Raw genomic sequence first — 24,979 nt, forward strand, 5'->3', positions numbered from 1 at the left:
TCACATAAATCAGTGATCGGTTATCAATTTGGTGTTTTTAAAAATCACACATAGACGTTTATTCGAATTTTAAGGAAAATGAAAGGTCAGACCGACCCCCCTTTGGGGGGGGGGGTGCGAGAGGGGGGTAATGACGTACCAATTTAAGAAAAAAAGTCGCTAAAGATTTTTTTATATTTTCCTTCGAAGAACATTTATTCAACCATTTCATGTTGTTCAGTCTGCACCAAAGTTGCATATAGGGCTACGCATTAGAATTACTACCACGTTTGACTCTCTCATATTCAGCTACGGGCCACAAATTGCAACGACTTACGAGCCCGCACATTTCATACCGGGTTAATAGTCATGAAAGAAAAAAAACAGAAATACCGTATTTGGCGATTTATATAAAGGAATACGTCCTACCTAGCCCCCTCCCCTCCCAACCCAATCCCACGATTGATCGGTGAAGCAGATTTTAATTTATCAATATTTTAAGTTTTACATGAAATTCAAAATTGTGACAAAGGGACGTTGATCGATTTCGAGACCTACTTGCAGTGACTACCTGAGCAACGTTTCCAAAATTAACAAATACGACAACTTGCTTTATAATAACAACTATACTCTGTTTTTAATCCAGGGCACATGGCCCACCAAAAGCTGCAACCCTTTAAAATAGATCTTGTTGACCTTTCTAGCGATTTTGAACCGATAGAGGAATTACCCTTAGTAACAATTCCACGGAATGTATCTCAGATCCCTCATGATGGTCGTGGTGACCCGGTACCCCCCCCCCCCCTCCTGATGCTGTCACTGCCTATAAGACAGAATCTGAACCATACACGGTACAATTGCTGTTTTCATCGAAGTAAAACAGAACATTTAGTTATACAAATACAGTTACTCGATTGATACATGATTGTGCCATCATATCTATATTATATTACTTACATTACGTCTCTATGTTTCACTATCATAATTAATGCTGACAAGAAATTCATTCATTCTCTGATCAATTATAATAAACAGCTGCAGCTGATATATATTTTTTTCATCACCAATCACTTCCGTCAAGAAAATCGTATATGTGGGCGGCAATCTAACTGTAGTGTGTATGAGACGAATATATACGGCTCATGAAACAGAGCCGTATATATACGGCTCTGGAATGAAATGATAAACAGCGCCATCACTATATTCGCGAAAACTTGCTTGTTTGGCATTAGAGCCGTTGCCACATTTCCGTTGCCCAGGCTTTCCGAACTTGTGGAACACCCTTACAACCAGTGGCGTACTGAGCGGGTGCTCGTCCCGGGTACCAGTCAGGGGGCGCCAAGCCGAAGCCCCCAAATAAGAGAAAAAAGAAAACTAAATAAGAGAAATAAGAATGAGAATTCCTAAACCTATAATCAGTTCAAAGCCTAGCACCATTTTGCATCTAAGCCACCTTATATAACCAAAATTTACCTCTTTCCAGGGCGGCATGCCCTTCACGGGATGGCAAAGGAAGGATCCGCCCTGGGTACCAACTATTCTAGATACGCCATTGCTTACAAGTGACAATTTCAGTAAAATCATACACGCAAATTGCATTAGCATGTTTAATGAGGCTCGTGTAGTAAGTTTCCAAAAGTCGGGCAAAGGTTTAAAAATTCAGGCAATAACGTTTTGTCGCCCCAAATACGCATATCCTTCTAGGGGGACTTTTGGCAAGCCCACCAGAGCCAGGCGCGTAGCCAGGAATTTGCCAAGGGAGGGGCGAAACTGTAAATTCGGCATTGCAAACTATCTAAGCGTAGCGCCACTATGATTGGCGCGAAGCGTACAAGAAAATTTTGGCTGAAAATGCCTCCCAGATCGCTGGAAATGGCACTTCCCAGTAAGTTGCATCTTAGCATTTTCTCTTTTGAAAATACTAGCGATATCATAAAAACATTAAAAAATTCAAAAAATATGCTCAAGGGGGGGGGGTGGCGGCTGCCCCTTCGCCCCCCCTTGGCTACGGGCCTGACCAGAGCTAAATCAAGGGGATCAGTTCTCCTGGGAACTCTTTACAGAATGACATGGCATAGGTCCCCGTCCCCTCCCCCATAGCACAAATGGTGGTTGCTCCTTTAACAAGCGCCCTTAAATCGGTCTATTTAACGGTAACATGCTGATTAATTATGTATAGACCACAACACTCAACAGGTAGGCTTTCTTGTGCAATAACTGAATCGATACATTCAAGGTGTTAGCTTGTTAATTCCCAAGTTATCAATCGATGAAACACGATATCGTGCTTTAAATTTGGATTTAACGGTCACTTCGCAGACAGCTCCATAATTATGCCTGACAAACAGTTATAGTCATTCGAACGGTAAACCAACGTGACTTTGTGAATAGCATCCTCACTAAATTATGCAAATAACTGGTACTGTATAGCTAGACGATTGCCAACTACCACATAGCCTTCATCACTGTAAATTTATGTATATGGCAAATCGACTAAGTTGACTATTGGTTACATGGTCCTCAAATGAAAACGATCGTGAGAAAAGTGATACCAAGCAGTACAATCGGGATTGATAAAAAACGAATTTCCTTCGGATTGTTGTGGAGTAAACCAAATTTATATACAAGTGACGGGTAAGCGAAATTATATTTTGTATCATGTTGTTAATTTAATATTGAATAAGCTTTCATATGATAGCAAATTAGATCTATAACAACGTTTAACAGGGACAACGTTTTGACACTGAACAACACACTTGATCAGCACTTCCTGTCTGTAGAGTTGTATTTGTACTTGTGCTCCATTGTGTTTTCAGTTAACGTTGTACACTACTACGTATAACATAGGCTAGGCTTACAGCACCCACACATGCACAGTTAATGCAAAACATTAGCCATTATTTTCTTTTCCACTGCAATGTTACACAAGGGGCCCTCCATTCCACCGTATTGTAAGATCTTAAGATACAAATTTACAGAATCAAAAAGATAGACAACCAATATGGTCCCTAATTTACTTAAGCCCAATATTTCCAACTAAGACTAGAAAAAGAACTGAAGTGAAGGCTTAAGTCTAGAATTTCAGTTTCAGCAATATGATTAGACTACGTACATGTGTTGTTTAATTTAAGCCTAGCTTGAGGTACTAGAACTTGAATACTACTTGTTAAAGCTCTATTATGCATTATGTCATAAACATGAACTAAACATTCACTAGGCCTAACTCTTCAAACATGTTTGGTACTATTGATTATGTTACAGTAGTAGCCTAGAACTAGAAGTAATCACAGAATCATGGTGATGTTCGTTTTCACATTAATTTGGCCCATTCGCAGAGATTGATCCAATGAAAAATTCAAACCTTAACATGGTGTCAGATCTTTGTTATTATTTGGTGGATTTGAAAACACTAAGTGAGTAAGTAAGTAATTATATTGATATGTTTTAATTGTTGATGTGTGTTTTTGTGGTAAATATTTTACATGCAAGAGTGGCTTGCTCCTTTCTCCTGCACTGTTCACTGACTGAAATGACAGTGTTTTTAACTACAAATATTCAATCTAGTTAGATCTATACAAGCAACCTATGACATGTCTCCGTTTGGATTGTAATCATTAAAAGGATTCATGACATGACATAACAATTGTTTTAGCTCAACTAGTCACAGTGAGCTTTGTTGTTAGTCTTCCTTGTTAATGAAGTTGGGGGAGGCTTATTTTAAATATCTTATAATGCATGTAAAGAAGATAGTCTGCTGTTGATAGAATTAAATGTACAACTAATCTCTAAATTACAGTGCTCGTGCATCATAGAGGTGTAGACCTGCTAGATGTAGACTCTGTTCAACAGAAGGACTTTGAAAAGAAAAAAAATTTTAATAAGAGGGAACGAGAATGAAGTATCGCTGTTAACATTGAATTAAGCATATCTACTTAAAGTATTCTTCACTGGAACTGCTTATATCTTTTGACATGTTACCTTATATAAATATCACCTATTAATTTGTGTTTAAATTGAATGAAAAGTGCTGTTTGCATTTGTACTTTGCATGCTACTCAGACTGTACGAGGCATTCTCCAAAGATGTTAGACATAGTGTAAGAAAGAAATTTTACAATGTTCATGGAATTCTTCAAATTTGCCAATATGTCTCCTGATAAGGTGACAATTTTACCCAAGGGTCTCACATACCTACTCATAGAAACTGAAAATAGTAGTGAGTTGGTAAGGAGAAAAGAACTTTAATCTCTGTTACTAATCTTGGTATGGTTGCATTAAATCCAGACTGTATAAGGAGTTAGGTCCCTAGAGATTGCATCCCAAACTCATGACAATAGATTTATTGGAGCTGGTAGAAGCTTTGTAAGTTCTGCTACAGTTGTGGTTGGTTGGTTGGTTGGTTGGTAGAAGAACATTCTTCAATCCTTTGTGAAGTTTATCATGAACCGACAATCCTATGTGTTGTTAAGACTTACGAAACACCCTGGAAACAAAAGATGCAGACACAAAAGTCATCCTTTTTTCACATTGGGGAGTTTATTGTGCTTTCTGAGTGGTTGCTTTTATACTGCACTACTGTATTCATGTACCACACTAAGCTGCACAGATGCATGTACCTGGACCGAGTGAACATTTTTGCAGGAAAAATTAGTGTCTTTCAGAGTAACAGTGAGAGAAAAAGAAGGAATACAATGGCTTATAAGTACTTTTTATTTTATGTAAAAATTAGAGGGCCTGATGTTTTGATCCTAGCAGGATCTTCTACATTGGCTTACTGAAATTAAAACAAACTAAGGACACATTAAGAGACACAGATTGACTGACAGTTAAATTGGACAAATGAGCAATGAATAGAGCATTGCTCTATGACTTTAATCTCTGATTTTTGTCCTTTTATGATAGGACAATGATTAAGATTGAGACACTTGTTGTCACAACTACAGTATGTAATACTAAATATTTATCATTGCAAAGTTATACTCTGTCCCTTGTTTTCTTTATACATGGAAAGAATGTGACCCAAGATCCAGGGTCAAAAATAGGTTAGCATCTTTATGTTTATCACTAGAATGTTTACCAACTATTTATGCATTTTTATGCACATACCTGTAATTTTCTGACAGTTAAGGTGTTATTATTGTGTTTTGGTCGTAAAAGGAACCACAAGGTACTGCCAAGGTGATGTACCCTCCTTCCCCTCTCCTAGAGTTGTAATTGTGTTTACTTTGGCATACATAGGTCTAGTCTACTTGGAAGACTGTCAATGTACACTTGTATTGTAATAATTCTTTAGATTCCTACAGTAAAAGTGCTACATTTCTTTGTGTACTGTTCCATGAAGCAGTGATTTAATGCCCAAATGCTCACTCTTCCACAATCTCTGTATTTATAAAACACAAGGTCCATTTCCTTTCTCACTGTGGCTTTAATAGCTGCAACATCAGCCCTAACCTAACGCCCCATCGATAAATCTCTCCCGGTAACATGGAGTTACTTTACTCTTTGGTAAAGTCAGAACAGGGGATATAAGTTTGGACTTTATTCTTCAGCAGAGCATCATTGGTAGTTTTTAACATGTCTGCAGCCTGGCACAGTTCAGTACTTACTAGACTCATGCTACTGTACAAGTTTTACTTTTTATTGGAATTATGTTCCTGATGAAAGAGCGAAAGTTGTGGGTATTCAAAGGAAGTTATTTAGCGTGTACAAGCTATGCCGATGTGTTTTTGTGTTCATTGTAGTTTCATAGGCCACAACCAAACAATAACAAGGCAGTGAATGATTAATTATGTCCCCTTTTAATTAGCAATTTAACATTGTAATCCTTTCAGTTTCTCTTGCTTACAGTAGAATGTTCTTTGAACTGACTAAAAAGGGGATTGAGGTGAAAGTAATAAAACAATGTCTGATTCGATTAATAGAGGATGTAGATTAACGAATAGACCATTAAATTTGAGGTTATCTTGTGATTTTGCAGAAAATCACTGCAGGGAAGGCAAGTCTTTTTATTGTTCAATATAAAATCTATTTCAGAAATTCTTCTTCTCCCATCCCACTTAACTTGTCAATTATATTCAATGTGCAACAAAAACCTCCCACAGCTTCCCTGTTGTACAGTAATTTCCAGTGTGTGCTTTGCTTGCTTTCCTATAAAGTCCTGAAAGTAAGTGAAATGATGGATTTGAAGATATTTCAGATGACAATGTTTTCTTAAGGACGTCTCCTTTATTACGATCATTAAGAAGTTGTTACTTGTCATGACGAAACCTAAATTTATATATTCTCCTGAAAATACGTTCTGGTATAGTTGATTTAAGTTCACTGGTCATCCCTGGCTTTTGGGACTGGAATTTCTCAGCAGGTTGGTATCCCAACAAGGTATTAAATGTAAGTACGTTGAAGTATTACTGACTGAGTTCCTGTAAGTTGGTTGTCTTTCATACAACTTTTTGGTTTTGGTTATCTGAAATGAAGTAAAGCCATGGATGCTAGAGATACTGATGATGGAAAGCTCCTAGAAATCAGACCTTTTGTAGTGAGACATGAATCATGAAGAGGAATTGGCATTCCATTTACTTTCTGTATCCCATACCTCTCCCTTGAATATAACCCTTTGCCATAAGAATGCATGATTTCATTCTTGTGGGATACTTAGTGGTTTCAAGATGGATATAAAAATGGTGATTGGTTGTTGGAAATAACAGGGTGAAGTTTATTGGCCAATAAATGTATGAGGTGTGCATTGTTAGCACAGTGTATATACTGTACACTCCCATGTTAGGCAATGGATAGTAAAAAACTTATCTGGATGATACACAAAAGTAATTTCACTTGGATATATATCAAAGACTATGATATGAGACCTGCACATGAACCTGTGACTTTATTTATGGGAAGTTTGTTGTTATTCTAATAAAAGTCAATTTGTGTTTGATCATATTTACTACACACCAGAATAGGCTTCCGAAACGACCATTCAGCCAAAGGGTGTTAGCCAAATTAACTTAACCGTAGCCTAAATGCTAATCTAATGCCGAACACTTTCGGGAAAAAGCTCAGGAAGGGCAAGACATGAAAACCTTCATACCATAGACTTAAAAAAGTTCCTGAATGGTAGATTCGGAACGAGGCGGTGATGGGCGATAACCTGGAGGAGGTGCTGAAATATTACCAGTTATTAGGCAATGTACAGTAGATGGTAAGGTGCAATAGTAGAGTCCAGACAGGTAAGTATTGCCGCTTGTAAAATCTCAGACCAGGGAGTTTTGAAGTGACTAGATCACTTGACCGGTTAATACAGTCTGTGCATGACTATAGAGCAGCGATACCTTTCTTCTACCCTCTATTAAATTCATCCTGATGGCATTAGCATTGTTAAGATGATTGTGAGGTTAATACCAGTGACTGGCATCATCATCATCATCATTGATCAGCCCTGGATGGAGAGGCAACAAAGATGCCAAAGGCTGCATGCCAGCTTCATCTGTCCTCTGCCGAAGATCCCATTTAGATTAATTAAGCCTCAACGGGATTAATTGGATTCCTTTATCTTAAGGTACACCGTGTCGTTTATAAATAGAGTTGATACTTCCGTGCATACACATAAATATGGCAACTGGGATATCAGATACAGTGTTACAGTTAGTATTTAATACAGTTTGTTACTCTCTCAAAGTTTTGAGAAAGGTTAAGATCTTTTACGTCACAAGAGTTGATGAAAGTCCTTTGATTGTTTTGTGAAGGTTTCTATTGGATGGCAAGCTAATTGAAGAGCTTATATAGATCTATATATATATATATATATATATATATATATATACATATATGTAATTATATATATGTATGTACAGTATATGTTCTGGATTTTCCAACACACTACGATTTCAATTATATATACAGTATATCAAAAGATTGAGTATATAGGTGGGACGTGCCACTCAGTCGTTGATAAAATAAACACTAGAAGACAGATTATAATACTAGAAGATGACCAAAACAGAGATCGCAAATATTGTTGGCAGTTAATAAATTCAGTTAAATGAGGAATATTGTGTTTCAGGTCAAACTAGCTTTGATAGGGATAGCGGTAGGTTGAAGGGGGTGACCGTGGGGAGAGTGGGGGGGCAGAAAATGCTGAAGGAACCATGAAGCATCCAGTTTAAACTTGGTAAACTATTTTTTATGGTTCAGTTATCCTGCTTACAATTGGATCATTATATTAAAGAAGCTAGTGCAACCCTGGCAAAGGGTGACAATAAGTCTAAATAACTTTGGAAGAAGGCCAACGACATGTGAACATTGTTATGAAGAAAAACATTACACGGTGTTAGTTTACATGCCGTAGTACCCCTGCGAGTCCTCATTCTGTTGGTAGGTAATTGCCATTGGCCTAATTTCAGTATGTTTTCCTTTCTTACATGCTCGGTGCTAAACATGACTTTATGATGGAGGATCATATACACAAATCTTATTGACATTTATACCACACTGTAGTAGCCTAACTGGTCACACAAGAATAGCAGTAGAAACTGCACATTAAATTTGAATGCTTCTGTATGACGTTAGTAGCCGGATGTCGATCCTTGGCGACATATATATTCAGTAGGCCAGTAAAGATGTTGCATGCTGAGCTATTGGCCAACAATATAGAACTATATGATAGCTTATGCTTTATGATAGCTTGCTGTTTAGTCCAAATATGAATTAACATAAAACCAACAAAATGATATAGGATTTAGGTACATACAAATATAAAGTTTACAATTTTGTCCTATGTTGGAAGTGTCACTGTTGAATCACATTGCAATTGTTTCTGTAGATATAACAATAAGAGGGGGTTGGGGAGGGGGGTGTACGTATGAAAAGATAAAATGTACCCTTACTATAGGACTTAGTGAATAGAGACTGATTGGTTCATTTTAATGAGGTGATAATTCTTGTAAAAGAATAACATCCTGTTTTACCATCTTCCTTGAGGAAATTCAAGATAACTAAAGTGTATTATTGTTTAGGATTGGAACCTTAACTGATTGACCAAATTCACATTATGCAAGGTATCTTTCCTTCCTTATTACAACATGAAAAAAAAAATAATTAGAGAAATTATGGTAATATTTAATATTTCTACATCAAAGTGAATGTCAAAACCTTTTCTGTTTTCTTAATGTGACTGATGGTTTATTCAGCCACTTTATGGTAAAGCTAAATTCTTTGTCATATGGTCCCATAAGTCATGTTACTGTAGATCAGTTGACGGGTTAACAAGATATTTTACGAAGCACCTTGTGATACGTTTTTAGCTGTATTTGGGATTTATACTTTACATAAAATGTAATCACTGTAAGTTAATTAACAGAACTTTACTTTCAACCTGTTATCTTGGATTAGAGATGTTGACATCTGGAAGAAACATCAGTGGGAAGGTTGGGGGAGGGGGGGAGAGAGGATGGGGAGGTAGTATCTCTTCTCACATTGTTACATGTAAGGCAATTTAGACAAACTATAACCATTATGTTTTCCAAGACAGATGTCTTCATTGATTTTAAGTCTTTTCTCTTACTCTCGATTAACTTTGAATTGTTGCGAACATTGAATAATTCTATTTTATTCAAATGCATTGCTGGTTGTGAGTCATGTTTGTGTTGCTTGTTCCTACAAGTACCTACTCTAGTTCAGCCCACTACAGTGATACTACTACACCCACACTGGGCTGTTCTCTATTGTATAGACGTGGTTCTGACACAGGGCCAACTGGAGGAGTTTCTCACACTTAGACCATAGACTACAAAGAAAGTTGTTCCACAATAGTGATAATATTTGCACAATAAGCAAACAAAAGGAGTGTGTTACTGAGTACATATTGTACAGTTCATTGCCCCATTATATTATCACTGCTGAGTAAAATGGGAAGCGATTTCTGTGTTGGCTGGCCATTATTAGAAAATCAATGATTGTTATCATCATACTCAATCAATTTAATTCAGAGTCACAAGCTGTGACATATAAATTTATTTGTTGTGTGCAGAGGTCATAGGTCAAGTACTTACAATTATTATAGTTTGAAAAAGTTGAAAAAGGTGAAAAATCTGTATTGTATTTCTACCTTTTTTACTGTAATTAAAGTCTGTGGGTATAACTGTACAATCAAAAGAGGAAGTCATCCAGCATCCTAATTTTTTTTGAGGGTACAAAAAGTTTGGCTGAATTTAACTTCTTGTTTCTGTAATGAGATTTGAAATTGGCATGCAGCCATGCTACATTAGCCATCAGGATTTTTGAGAAGATTGTTCTTGCGTTTCCAGTCAGTGCTTGCTTGACATTTGTTTTTCTTTCGAAAGAACAAAGCTCGCGTGACTTTTTGTGACAAGATCATGGTACAGTAGTGTGATAACATGTTGTTGAGCTAGCCGGCAACACATTTACATATGAGGACAGTATTATTTGTTTGTTTACCCTCATTTAAAGCAGTATTAACTCTCACTTGTTTCAAATCCTCATAATGTAACTTACGATAAAATAAGCTAGTCCAACGGTTTTCTCTCCATTAATTTGTCAGTGATTTTATTTTGTCTCGTTCGTTTAAATGAAAAACATGAAATTTTAATATGGATAATGAGATGTAATGGATAATGTGGATGCACACTTCACATTGAATCATTGCCTATTAAAATACTGTGGGTGTATTAACTCCCTGCTGCATTGCTACTCATGATTTTGAAGTATGTCTCCAGCAAGCATATAATGCACTTAGACAGGTACCATCTGGTTTTAAATTAACAACCTTCATAGTAAACTAACTAACTCTCATTGTAGCAACAGTAGCCTACTACATTGTGGAGTACTACATCAGACCTGCACATTATACAGTCAGTGTCATTGAGTAAGGCTAAGCATGATATGTGTGTGTACATATTGGTGAACATTATATTCACCAACCTACACATCCTCTCCTACAGTGTACATGTCTGTGTTCTATTCACCAAACCTACACATCTCTCCTACAGTGAACATATTGGTGAACATATTCACCAAACCTACACATCTCTCTCATTCAGCGTACATATTGGTAATTGTTATTTGGTAACATTTCCTCGGACAACCAAATTTGCTGTTCGCTGTGTTCGGACAACCAAAATGTTTGGCCTGGTTGTCCGAGAGACAACCACAAAAAATCCTTTGAAAATGTGCCCTGAATGTGTACATCTTAGTAATTAGATTAGAATTGTATAGATTTTCAGATAGAAGTAAAGATTTATCCAAGTCTGAATAATCTTCGGAAAATACTGGTTCCTTTAGTGTACATAGTACATACTCTGACTTTACTGTGTACAAGTACTGTGACATTGTACAACTCGTCCATACTGTTCTTGCCCATACTAATCTGCACAGTAACAGTGTGCCAATATCCAACCGCCTGCTAGAAAACACTACTTGCCAGGACACTTTGCTTCAATTTTACTTTCTGTTTGTGTCAAATACAATTCCCAAGCCAACTTTATCCACTGCGACAAAGGCACGGCAAAACGGTCACAAGATATTGTTATATGTTTGTTAGCAAGTAATACAGTACGTCAAGTCGGAAATTGAGGAAACAGTGAATTTGACAGTAGGTAGATCAGATTTCGTAGTGTGGGTTTTATTGTAATTGTACAACAAAATGAGATTTGTTATTCATATTTTGCTTCGACCCTACAGATGTCTTAGATGGATATATAGTGGATTCAGTTTCTCATTTGCAACTTGTTGCCTCTAGTCAATCTAGTATTTACATTTAGACACACAACGCTCGCAAAACAAATTTATGTTAAAATTATCACCGTTGATCAAGTCTCCAATTTCTTGGTTAGATTTAGTTAAGTTTTGAGGCTGTAATTTGTATGGAAAATATAGAGCAGATTTATGATAACAAAAAGAGAGACAGTGTAAGAAGACAACAGCTTTACAAGTACTTTCCACAATATAACACAGAAATCTATTATGATGGCCTTTTCTTAGCAGAATATGTATAACCATCTACCTTGACATCAGTCTTTACTTTTCTCCAAGATTGCGTGCCAAAAGTCGTAGTTAGAAAGTATTTATAAAACATTTGGAGTACGTAAATTGATAAATGTGTTATAAACGAGAAAAAAAAAATATCTTTCAATTTCACTCTTATCATTTCACAAAAAAAAGATGACGTTGATACTGAAACTTGTACTAAAATTGTTTTCCATTTTGTTATTTGTGGTACTGTGTTAAGTCCTCCTAGAAGTTTTGTACTCTATATTTCTTACAGATCATCCTTGTGGAGACAAACTGAGTAAGGGCGCAGCGACAGAGCGTAAAAAGGTCCCTGTTGTGATGACCACTACTCCCATAGTGATTGTTGGTGTCTAGCAAAGGCACTTCTCTGTTGGATACATGTATGCTACTGTACATGTGGTGTGACCTAGCTTTTGGCTGTGATCTAGCTTCGTAGTTGTTATGTAGTGCAGTTAATGTACAGACCATGAATGAGTCAACGACGATGATAAGAGCCATGTGTTGGCTCTGATACAGGAAGTTTTTACGAGTTCTGAGTCGGAAGTGCTGGTGTTATCGAGCGGTGTATGTTTTTGGTACAACAGTTTATGGACAGGGACTCATGTAAACAGAGAAAAAAAACGGATAAGAAAAAAAACTATGTGCTATATGAGAGAACAGCTGTGGTGACTTCATAGAGATTGCTATTCCTAGACTACTTATTTTGGAGAGGAAAAGTAGATTGTCATTTTGCGAGGTAAGTCTTTCATCGAATGACTCATGTGTATGGGGTTACAGTATGTAATAGGATTATTCTGTGGTGAAGGACCAAACTATTCTTTAGGGAAGAAAGATGTTGAAGGGAAACTAATCTGCCACTAGTAAATCTCTCTGTATTCTCTATTGTTAAGCACAGTCTTGGTTTTGACAATTGTAGTAAAGTAAAGCATTTAGGCTATTGAGTTTTGTATTTGTGAATTCCTTTTTCCTCATCATAAATGTTGTTGATTCATTTCTCTGACAAGGTTGCCATTCATGGAAAGTTAAAGTAAACAATCTTCATAAGAAATCTCTTGGAAGGAAAGGAAGGAAGGACCTGTTTATTATTTGAGTGTAAGGCCTAGAGTAGGATAAACTGTCATGGTAAAGTAACAGTGATTTATGAACATATACAACAGTGTATAAAAATATGCTACCTGTTTAGCCATGTCATAATTGATGGATCATAGAATACCAGCCGTAGTTGGTTGCATAATACTTGAAATTAGTACATAGTTACAAACTTACAAAAATATTTACAGAATTCTTAAGGTTTTTTTCACTTGCACCAGTTACTCAGATGTGTGATATATTTGCCTGTTATTAGCTGATAATTAAATGTCAAATTGGTTGTTTTCTGATTAACTGCTGCTAATTACTGAAGCTCTTTTCAGGGGGCAGCACAGAAATGTTGTTGTCAGTTGTGATTACATACAAAGGTATTCCATCCATCTTGCTGGTCATGGAAAGAAATATCCAGAGAGTTTCAAGAGAATAGTACACTCTCAGGCCAGGTTGCTGGCTATAGGATATATGTATGTTGATTTGCAAGTATTTGTACTGGTCAACTATGTGGGGGGGGGGGAGGGGACAAGCCTTTCGAGCTAGAAGAGGTGCTAAGTATACAAGCAAATTTAATATTCTGACTTCACTGGGGGTGGGGGTGTGGGGCGTGGGGTGGTCTACCGCAGTCCTGGCAAAACCACACTCCTTGGAATGACTAACCACAAAGAAAGAAAAAAAGACATTTAACTGGTCAACTGTTTGGCTATAGGATGTATGTGGATGCAAAGCATGAAATCCAGCACCATTTACATTGTCACAGTTGTAATTATTTATAGAAACATATGGATGATTGGAGACCAGATTGGTGTCTTATACTTACCAATTCATTGGTCTGTGTGATAAAGTAAAGTATCCACTTCTAAAGATATGCTATTCATCAATAGTTTAATGGTATTTCTCAATAAAACAAAAGCGATGGGTGCTAAAATGTAGCCTGCACTGTAATATTTATATTCGGAGTAGCATTCCAAGGGGAACTTTGACTGTTCAGAGTAATTCTTGTGACGTGATTGTCTTAGGACCCAGGTGATAGTAATTGTATAATTCCTGGATGTTTTGGGGAAAACCTAGGTCACATGACCAACTTTATCATGAGGCACTTCTGCAGTGCAAACAGGAAGCTGTGAAACTTGCAAACTTATTTCAGAAATGCATACAACTTTTAGAGAACTTTAATTAGATGTTTTTGTTGAATTCTAACTATATGCTTGCAGTGAGTTTGTGTGAAGAGAAAGTGAAGGTTCTTTGTCCCGCTATAAAGTAAGTAGCATGGATTGTACATTAACCTTCTAATCTAGTGCAACTTTCATTTGTAGGGTGTAAAATTTTATTGCACAATGATAAAGCCATTTTAGGAACAAACGATAAGGAAACTAATTAGTTTGACGTGATCAGCCTTGCATATTTTCTTTGTCCAAACAAAACAAATAAAAAATACAGATATTTAAGGACCATGTTGCACTGACATTTTATCACATCTGACACACCATGGGACTTTTACAGTAAATGTAAATTTCATTTCAAAGAATGAAGCCTGTACATTTCTACTGCTCTGTGCATGGTATTAATTAGTTTTAATTATATATGAAACACTTTAATACAGGGTCCTAGAACAAATTTCTCAAGCTGAATATACGTAGTACACTTTCTGAAACAGATGTACAGTTTTGGATTATTATTTATTTATAGCTAGTAGCATTGGTACAATGGTACCAGGCTTGAAGTATGAGTACTTACAACAACATGAGTATCAGTACAAGAAGGATTACCTTAGAAGGTATGAGTACCCTGCAGTATGAGTACAATGCTGTAAGACTGAGAACGAGTACTTACCCTACACAGTTCAATTTATTACCTGCACGACTGTAGTACCTAATCTTGATCTTACAACAGACAAAATGTTCAAATTTAATAAACTCGTTCAAATTCACATTTGGTGAGTAAAAGTACATGTAACTGTGGCAGAATTTGATTAGGAGTACAGCCTGAAATGTAACTTCGATTGATACCAAATATGGAAGAAACTTAACTTTTTATCTTCACTCATATTCAATCTGTTCTTTCAGGATTTGAGAAATTGTAAAGTCTTTAAATACCTTGCAATCGTTTGACCGAATAGTTCTTCCGCTATTAAAGTGATACGAAAGTTTGTTTTCATATTGCGTTGAAGGGAAGTTGCAAGAAGAAGGGGGGGGGGGGCAAGAAAATGATGATGATAAAGTGAAATGGAAAATGCCCGAGGATATAATATTTGCCCGGCCTGCCTGTTGGGATTGATTCCTGCCTGACCTTCTATGTGGGAAGATTGCACTTCTCAGCAGGCACAAATCGAAAATTGAATTTTCCCTTCAAAATTCTAGCTCCATGTCTTCCTCTTCATGCTGTGATTTCAAGAAGGAATTTCCTCTGGCAGGTATCACTTGGGTCAATTGAGTACTGATTTCAAACTTTGGTTATGAGATCAGGGAGTGACTATGGAATGACAGTCAGTAGTGTTACAGTTGGATATCCCTCAATAAACACCTTTTACTAATGGGATGTCAATGGGACAATACGCAGGAGTTCTGTTTTACTAGTTCAACTATTAAAACTCAGCAGGTGACATTGTGATTTTACCTGTGGTGTAGAAGGTTGCTTCATTCAATTTGGTGTCAACACTAATATTATATAGTAGTTTGCATGTATTTAGCACTAAGTTTACACTTGAGGTCTATTATTGTGTCTTTTGGTTTCTTTGTCAGTATTTCACACCCATAGCACAGGTACAGTATATGGGATCTGTGAAAAGTTCTAAGATTTATTCTGTAAGTATATATTGCAGTTTATACAACATCATAATTTAAAGCAGGTTGTAGCACTTGGTTACCAATTTCACCAAACCTGCTAATTTAATGCCCAAAATTGGATTGCAGATTGTTCGAACTTTGATTTTGTCATCCAGTTTTGTTGTTGTTTTGTTTGTCATCAAGATTATTTTAGGTTTGTGTGTCATCTAGTACTTGTGGTGGTCCTCAGAACATTGTGAAGTACAGTAGTCTTCATATAGTAGTATGAAGTCACATAAAATAGAAAATGATGACAAAAAGAGGTGCAAACAATAGTTAGAGAAATTACCATGTGAAGCCCGAGAAGGACATAACCCCTTAAAATGGGAATTACAATAAGTGGCAACTACTTTGAATTCTCAATTTTGAATTGAATAGTTATAAATGGGTGTTATCATCAGCCCCCGAAAATATGTTAAATAAGAATCAATTATACAAAGAAATTAAGTTTAATATTTATTTACCATTATTGGGTATTAACTTTAACTAAGTGCTATAGCTCTATATCTTAAGAAATAGTGGTATATCAGCAATCTTTGCTGTAGAATTATGCAGCCTCTAGAAAAAGAAAATGTCAATTTAAGACAAGATCGACTTCTGCGTTACAGTCTTGTAATCCAGCTGTCTTGATAGGTTTTCCATCTGTCTTCGTTGGATTAAGATTCACTATGTACACACAGTCTACACAGCACACACCCAATACTGCCTTTATAGTGGTTTATTTGTACTGCATCTATTATAGGCTATATGCAGTGTACTGTGTGTCATAGTGTTCCAAACACAGTGAAACCACAAGTATGTTACCATGTAGCCTATTAGGTCATACTTGGCATTGTGTACTCGTACTGTTAAATGCTTAGTGTGTACAATCTACTTCACAGTTTATTGACAAAGATGAAATTTGTAATTTATATCTTCCACCCATCCTTTGTGTTAAAGAGTAAACAGGATGTAGCTGAAAATGTCGACATAGTCCACTTCACTTCCTGTGTATATATGAGACTTGGATGTTTCCTTCACATTTTCAAGGAAGTGAAAATAATTCTCCCTTTCTGTAATAAATTAAGAGAAACATTGATAATTTGACACTTTCAGTTTCTGAAACCTACACATACAGTAATATTTGTTGTTTGATACATCATAGATATATATACACAAAACCTCTTGTTAGTAAAGCACTTGTTGTTATTGAGAATAAATTAACTAACCTCCTCTGATACTAGCAGTCTAGCATCTAAAAGTTTTGTGGAAATCAGCATGATCAATTTGAATTTAAAATTGTGGTATGTTTCAAAGGTAACCTTGAAACAACAATGTAAAGATGTGCAAGTTTACTTCAGTTACAAATGGGGTGAAGAACCATGTACTGGCATTTATAAACAATGGTGTCTCATTCTCGGAAATGTTGGGCAAAATGGGGCGTAAACTAGTAAACAAAGTCGCCTCCTTTTTCTGGTTTGAGGTTGACAGGTACAAACGAAGCTATCAATCTACATGTTGCTTAATTTTGAAGACTTACCTGACCTTGCCACATTGTTCACAGCTTACTCTGAAAGGGGTAAAAATATTTTATATTTGTAATTTCACTCTTCTTGCTACAAACAATGTTTATCAGGTCATCAGTAGGTTATCCCTAAAAAATATATTTTCTCACATATTTCAAACATTAAGAACCATTTTACTGCTGTGAGTTTCATGTCCAAAGCATGTTTGTGTGACAAAGATATTTATTTGTTTAATTTAACACTCATTAATATTTAATACAGATTGTATATTTAGTTAATTTCAGTTTTAAGCCATAAGAAAACAAGTAGAATGAAAGTAAATGATTATAAAGAAACATTTTTGTTCTACTTGTGTGAGCAAGTTTCACGATGTCAAAAACTTCAATTTTTTGCCGGGTAAGTTTTGTAAAATTTATCTTTGAAATCTTAAAGTGCATCAAACTGAATTTACCACCAATCCAATCTTGAGTCACTTTAAGTTTCCCTAAGTTGTGACATTTGATCAGTTAGTTTAAAATTGCAGCTTGTTTTTCTTAGTCTTTTTTTCCCTTTCAATTCAGGGTTTTCAACACTAGGCATCATACAAATATGTTAATAACCATTTAATAGCTCCTTGCAATCAACACCTTTGGTGACCTTTGATGACCTTGTCACTTTGGTCATGAGATACCTTTTGTCTCCAGATTTAGTAGATGTCCTCTTGATGAGGTCGTTTGGGGGGTAGTTTGGGTCGGCTTTCAAGTAGATGAAAGGAGAGATAAAACTTGTTTGTCTGTTTACACCTAATCAGTTTACAATATACAGACTTTATTTTGGCTGGGTATCAACAAATAGCTTCATCCATGATGATTCCAAATGGCTGTCAGAAATATTGCATTGATCAATCAAGTAACTGTTAAAGTTAACAGCTTCCTGGTCAGTAGTAGCTCTCCTAGTCTCATCCTCAAGTAAAGCAGTTACAACAGCTACAGTAATACAATGGTGTATTGCATGACTTCTTATCACAGACAGTTTGTTAGTAAGGAAGTACATACAGTACATGTACCTAATGTAAAGGAAACAGCAAATATAAGCAAACAGATGTTTTCCAAAGACCCTGATCAAAGACAGTTTGTGAATATAGGGGGTTGTAAGTATTCAACAAAGTCACTCGATTTTAACAGGGATTCCCGTACCCCTTGCTTGGGAGTCCAGTAGGATCTCTCGCTCAATTGGTGTGATGACTCAACTTCTCACTCTTTCTGTTTATAACTCTCGACGACGACGTCTTCACTGGAAGGTAGTGTGTCATAAAAGTGTCCCACTCTGTTTGGATTGCCAGGTTTGCCTTTGCCTTTGTGTTTTTGTTTTTCCACTCGCTGTCTTCACTGCAAGGGTAGTATGCCAAAAATCTAAAATTTGCTTCGCTCCTCGTTTACCTGTCTCCCCACAACCTTAGCACCTTGTTCTACCTTGCCTAGAATGATCTGGAAACTTTTTAACACTGTGCGCCCTCTATGACCGGCTTCCCCGGTCAATGCCCTTCTCATTCTACCATTCAAAGTGCCAGCATTGTGTGTTCTTTCGTCTGGTTTTTTCCTGATCGTTTTTGTACGGAACTGTAGCCAAGGATCTTAGTTTTTCCAATCTTGGATACTGAAGTGCTAACAAGTGTCACAGCCTGATAAGTATCCTTTTTTGACTAAAAAAGGGAGGTATTTATAGCCGTTTTTATAGCAACGGTCGTATGCCAAAAATCCAAAGCCCAGGATATTGTTTGATGACTCCATCTTAGAGTCATAACTCCCAGGACCAACATTAGTTGACTCCAAACTTGTACGAGTCTTTCAAGCACAAACAAATCTGCAGTGTGCACCTAAAGGTTTTTGCATCTGGGACGATGATATGGTTTGTTTCCTAACTAATACATGTATCCTCACAAGCTTGCTCTCTCTTCACCATATCTAGAAGACGATTTTGGTTGAAATAAAGTTTTATTTACTTACTTATGTAACAATCAGGTAAATGTTTATTGGAGATGTCACAGAATGTGTGGTTGTCCTATTGCATAGTTCACATAACGTTGCTTTATTTCAATTTCATGCATTTATTTATTTATGCAAATGTGCAGAACATTTCAGTAGGCCTGCACCCGAGTGGCTTGTTTTTATGGGATACGGTTTATATATAAAGTATAATTCATTCCAGTACTATTGAAATGAGCCCAATAAGGAGTGTGTGTCGTCTTGTTATTATTTAAATTTGTTGTTTACAACTTTGAATGACCTTGAGAATACTTCAGCATGGCTAAGACTGAAATATGCTGGTGAAATAGATAACTAGAAGATTATATAGAATTAAAAGATTTAGTTGCCTTGAATGCAAGATCAATTGATATAAAAAGAGTAGTGTTACTGATTTAGTTATGGGTATGTATGAATTATTGACAAGAGCTCTGTTACATGAGAGAAACTTGGAGGAAAATAAGGGGTATTCTGTAGGGACTAGATGTACCTTTATAATTGCTATGGTAACTTGTTTACCAACAACATGAAAACTTAGGCTATAATGCAGATGAAAGCTGCCTCAGTTTGGTTTCCAAAGCTGAATTTTGTATCAATTTTCACAAACCGATGTTAGTAAACTTAACCAGTAAATGATAGATTAGGAACTATACCATGAAATAACTATAACATGAAATATTTCTTCCAGGAACTATTAATTTAGGTATCATATTCAAAGGAAATTTGCTAATGAAACAAGCATTAATAAATTCCATTTGTGGGACACAAAATTAGCTGTATTGGTCCCCTTTGGACCGAATGGTTAATAACTTGCTAATTGAGTACAGCCAATAAATTGTATTGCAGAAAGATCTTTTAGATAAATCTGTTGATTGTGATGCATACAAATTTATTGTAAAGACTTTGTGAGAATGACACAAATCTACAACTCTGTATCGAAACACTCCAAAAGGAGGAAACTCTATCTGTTGTATTTTCCCCTTTATCATTCCATATTTCCTGTCATGATTCCACGAGAGGTCACATTATTCCTTTAATGTGTCGTGCACTTTATGTACATGTATATACATGCTGGCATATTGTTACTGCACAAGCGGAATTGATAATGACTGCCTAGTGACATATTAAGACTTTCATTTCTGGCTCAGTTGAAAGTTAACATATTAATAGTAGACCTGTTCACTTCAATGTTAGTCGATTTCAGACCTATGTGTAACGCATTGCTTTCATTACTGACTTTTGACTTGCATAGTTGAATTTAACTATCTCTCTCCACCCTTACCCGTCTCCCTCCTAACATATGCATTCCTATATACCTACAGTATACGACTCATGTAGCACTGCACTTCTGGGACATCACCCCATCCCCCCCCCACCCTTCCACTTACTCCTCCTTCCAAATCTACCATTTAGAATACTAACTATGTGATATTGACTAACTGAATTTGAACTTTCTTCTGAGTTTTTCGCTCTGTTTTCGGTTTGGTAATCATTTTTCAACCAGACCTAATCAGGGTCTCAAGATTTTCCTTCACCTTGCTTGAAGCATTGTTTAAGTATCCTTTCCATGCATAGTTGAATTCATAGATAGGATCAAGAGGATTAACATCAAGAGGATTAACATCATACCTCTCTTACCTGTCTCCTATTCATACACACTCCGATCCTCTGAATCTATCACTTTTTAAATTTACCGAAACCAGTAAGTTTTGCGGTGCACAGGGCGGTAAAATTGTCAGATTAAGAGTCTAGCTTTTATTTTTTTTATAATTTTTATCTGATTCATGGTCAGAGGGAAGTAACTTTGTGTCGCCACCGTGCAGTAATTTTCAAACTGGAGAAGTTTTGTTTTAATCTTTCTTTGAGTGCTAAGTCATGGTATAGTACTAGTCTCCCATACTGCATATCTCATGGTAAATTTACATCTATCACTTCCACACATGGTGTCCCCCTTTACCTCATCATCTCCTCTTTCAATATTTCAAAAACCAAGCTTGTTCCCTTTCAATATTGTGATTGAGATTGTCAACATTCTCAGCACCTGTTGTAAAATGTTAGCAAAGGTCAAATATTGTCCTGATCTCCTTGTCAGGGTGTGTGTTTGATCTCTTGCTGCTCTGGTGATAAACAGTCACTAGTGTGAGCCAGGCATCCAGACCAAGAATAAGACATATATCCGTAAATTGACAACATGCATGGACAAACAGCCAAGGGTGGTTGCTCTTGAGTCATCTTGAATACACAACAAGACTTACTGTAGTAGAGAATGGATGGTTTCTTAACAGGTAGGAGTACTTCCACCCCTTAGACTATTATTTCCAGCAATTTATATTTTACAGTCTTGCTGGTAAAAAATAAAAGCAGACTTCCTATATCATTGAAGAGCATTTCATGTTGACATGCCTGTACTCTTTGTCCACTCTGGGAAGTTTGAAGTGCCTTTTAGGAAAACTGTGTACATTACTTCTGTATATGGTGTATAGTGCTATTGCATACAGTAACTTGGCACAGTAATATTGTTAAATACAGCATTGCATGTACATATTACTAAATGGAATATGTTAGATAATATATGTATCTGTTAATGTTACAATAATCAACTTTATGTATAATGTCACATTAAATTATTTGACTGTAAGTATTATGTAATGTAATCATTAATTCAGTGGCATGCTCACATTGTAAATTATATTCACTAGTATAATTTTAGTGCAACACATGGCCTTCATATTTCTATTAGTTTTGTCGATGGCTGATATTGTAAAGCAAACGGTTAAAACTTTAGCATAGAGTACACCACTGAACATTAGTTGAAATTGAACATGGTTATGCAGATCCATCTTGAAAATGTTTATGTTTGGTATGTGTGTGAAAACCATGTTTCCTTTCTGTGGGTTGACGGGTGTGCCCATTGAATAAATACTTGGTCTAGCATTACTCAGCATAATATTGTAAACTACCTGCAGACACAAATGTGCAGTAGATATTAAACAAGTGCTTCAAATTCATGTATGTACTGAGAACAAACCAAAGTTAATGACCATTATTACTTGTAATGTGATAAATAATCTTCCTAATCCAAAGATTTGTTTCAAATCTATTGTGTTAACGACAGGTTGCTTTATATAGTAAATACAGTGAGCTATTCCCCTCCCGCCCAAACTGAGTCATCAGAACATTGCAACTATTGTACTTTTATATCATTAAAGAAAGGGTTGAACTCGTCACCCAGTCAAAGGTATGCATTATTCACAAATAAATGGCTTAAAAGCATATGCAAAAGTAGAATACAATAGAGATTTCTGTCATTGGGCACCAACATTTCCCCTTACCTTCTTTCTTCCGCCAGCCCCCCCCCCCTCCATGGTACCAACGATCATCAACAAGCAAACTCTTAGATTTCTTTGACCGTCAGTTTGAAAATGTTCATACTCCCGGTTCCTTCTTCTGAATCTCCCATTCAGAATACTAACTTTGTGATTTTGACTAAATGACTGTGAGCCTAGATAATTAGGTAGAAGTTAATTGCACCAGTTAGTAAAGAATTTGCGTAATCAAGCCTACCGGAAATTACTGCGATACATGTAAGTTTTTTGCAGACTTATCAAGATATTAACGAAGTAGACCCACTTGTCTGATATGATACACTGTAGACTAACGTATGTGTAATAAATTTGCTTTAAAACCATAGTAACATAGTCTATCCAAATAAACACCAAGCTTGCGTACCACAGGGGTGGTATGTCATAACTTTATCACCAGTAAACACTGGAAGTAAGACAACTGTAAACCTGAACTCATCATCCGTTCATTGATCAACTATCACAGATTTGTACTTTACACTTAGCCACAGACACATCAGCCAACACATGAATTTGTCAACAGTAGCTCTATCGCCTGTCTTCATTCGACATATATATGCACTTGTTACTCTTGCCTACAAAACAAGCTTTCTGCTGGAAATAGTCTACACTGCAATCGTACATGTTTTCTCTGTACAGTTGACCCATAGGCATGATTATGATCAGTAATATCTATCCACTAAACAACAAATCATTAATATCACGTTTTGGATGATCGGTGTGAATGGGATGAGTTCTATCTCTTAAGAGGATGCACCCATTAGCCTCAAGGATCATACAATGCAACAGTGCTTGTCTGTAGCCATCACTCATTCACCTGTATATCTCAACTCAAGTTTGTAAGCATTCCTTTCCAGACACACACTTGTTTATCTTTCCTTGTACTGGTGCAGGTAATTGTGGATCAAGTTGCCGGCCAGTCCTCTAAGCTATTTGTTCAGAATTTATAAAATAATATTGGAATGAATCAAAATTATCCATTCTTGCAGAAATTACAAAGGTGATCCTTTGGGGGCAAAACTGGCAAACTTGGTCATAATTACCAATATTACAGAGGAAATTGAATGAGCATGCATAGGTATTGTTGTACTATTCACAAGGGAAGCTTATATTTGCCTGGAGGTTAGAAAAAGAAAATGAAGGCAAGTTGAAGAAAACGAAGCCCAAGATATTGAAGTTGTGGTGTGGAACAGATGTGAATGATGTGTGCAATTTTAAAGGTTAGAGTCAATCACATGTGTTTTGCTTTTGAACGTCAAAATAAGTCCTAAATTCAAACTGCTCAGCAGAAAAGGAAACCCTGTGAGTAGAGGAGTTATTGCTAACCTCTGAAAACTTTCTGATGTGAATGTGTAAAGAAGTGGAAACAGAACTAAACCTATGTTTTTTTTGCCCTATTTTAGTTCTATATCATTGTTCTTTATGAGTTGCAAATATTCCAAAGTGAATTATTTTGTTGTTGTTTTGCTATTCTTTCAGTAGAAAGTTACTGACATAGTTAAACACATTTCATTAATTATTTCTTGTTGTAGTTATTCATGGACTCTTTGTAGACACTTGTCCAATGTTGGTAATTTAAAGCTAAACCAGCTAATGTTTCATATTGTATCCTGACATGTCGCAATAAATTGATGTCTTTCTTCTCCCACCCAAGTCTGTATCACTGATGTGCTGTATGGTACAGACCAGCTTACATGCATCCCCACTATCCTCAACTCCCACCCCATCCCCACCCCCTCTCCTCCTCCAAGGACAATGGGAGTAAAAGACAAGTATATACATGTAACCTCCCATAAATCAACTCATTTTACATTGTAAATATTTAAAACTGTTTTGATTAGGTCTCAGTTCCTGATCTCGTAGACTATTTTAAACTTTAATATACTGTATACTGTAATAAAAGCTATTGTCAAGTGGTAACTTAATTATCGAAGTTGTCTTTTATAAAGGAACTTTCACCCAAACAAGTTTCAACTGTTTTAGTGGCATCAAAGGTTTAAATATAGATGGACTGAATATCGAGGGTAGAGTTAGTAGTGAATTTTAATGTTGATGTGGAGCTGTCACTCGTGAATATTCATAGTCCTGATATATCCTATTATGTTCCATTACATACAATCGTTCATTCTTCTAGCTCTTTTGATGTCTATTTGAAAATTCACAAATTAAATGCGGAAGAAGACAAAACCTGTTGGCTTT

The 24,979-nt window shown here is 36.3% G+C and overlaps 1 protein-coding gene across 6 annotated transcripts in view; it reads left to right on the forward strand.

Annotated features, from left to right (window-relative positions):
• Nucleotides 1-2,457: 2,457 nt before the first annotated feature.
• The window catches only part of LOC139959125 (rho GTPase-activating protein 23-like), a 54,636-nt gene continuing 32,114 nt past the window's right edge, over nt 2,458-24,979 (forward strand). For 2 of the 6 annotated variants that reach the window (XM_071956717.1, XM_071956722.1), the window contains exons 1-2: nt 2,458-2,613; nt 12,256-12,738. The gene's annotated coding sequence lies outside the window, so the exon portion shown is untranslated. The remainder of the gene's footprint in view (nt 2,614-12,255; nt 12,739-24,979) is intronic. The other 4 variants (XM_071956719.1, XM_071956721.1, XM_071956718.1 and 1 more) reach the window with 3 other exon arrangements.

Source organism: Apostichopus japonicus, chromosome 18 (assembly GCF_037975245.1).
Source record: "Apostichopus japonicus isolate 1M-3 chromosome 18, ASM3797524v1, whole genome shotgun sequence".
Taxonomy (NCBI): Eukaryota; Metazoa; Echinodermata; class Holothuroidea; order Aspidochirotida; family Stichopodidae; genus Apostichopus; species Apostichopus japonicus.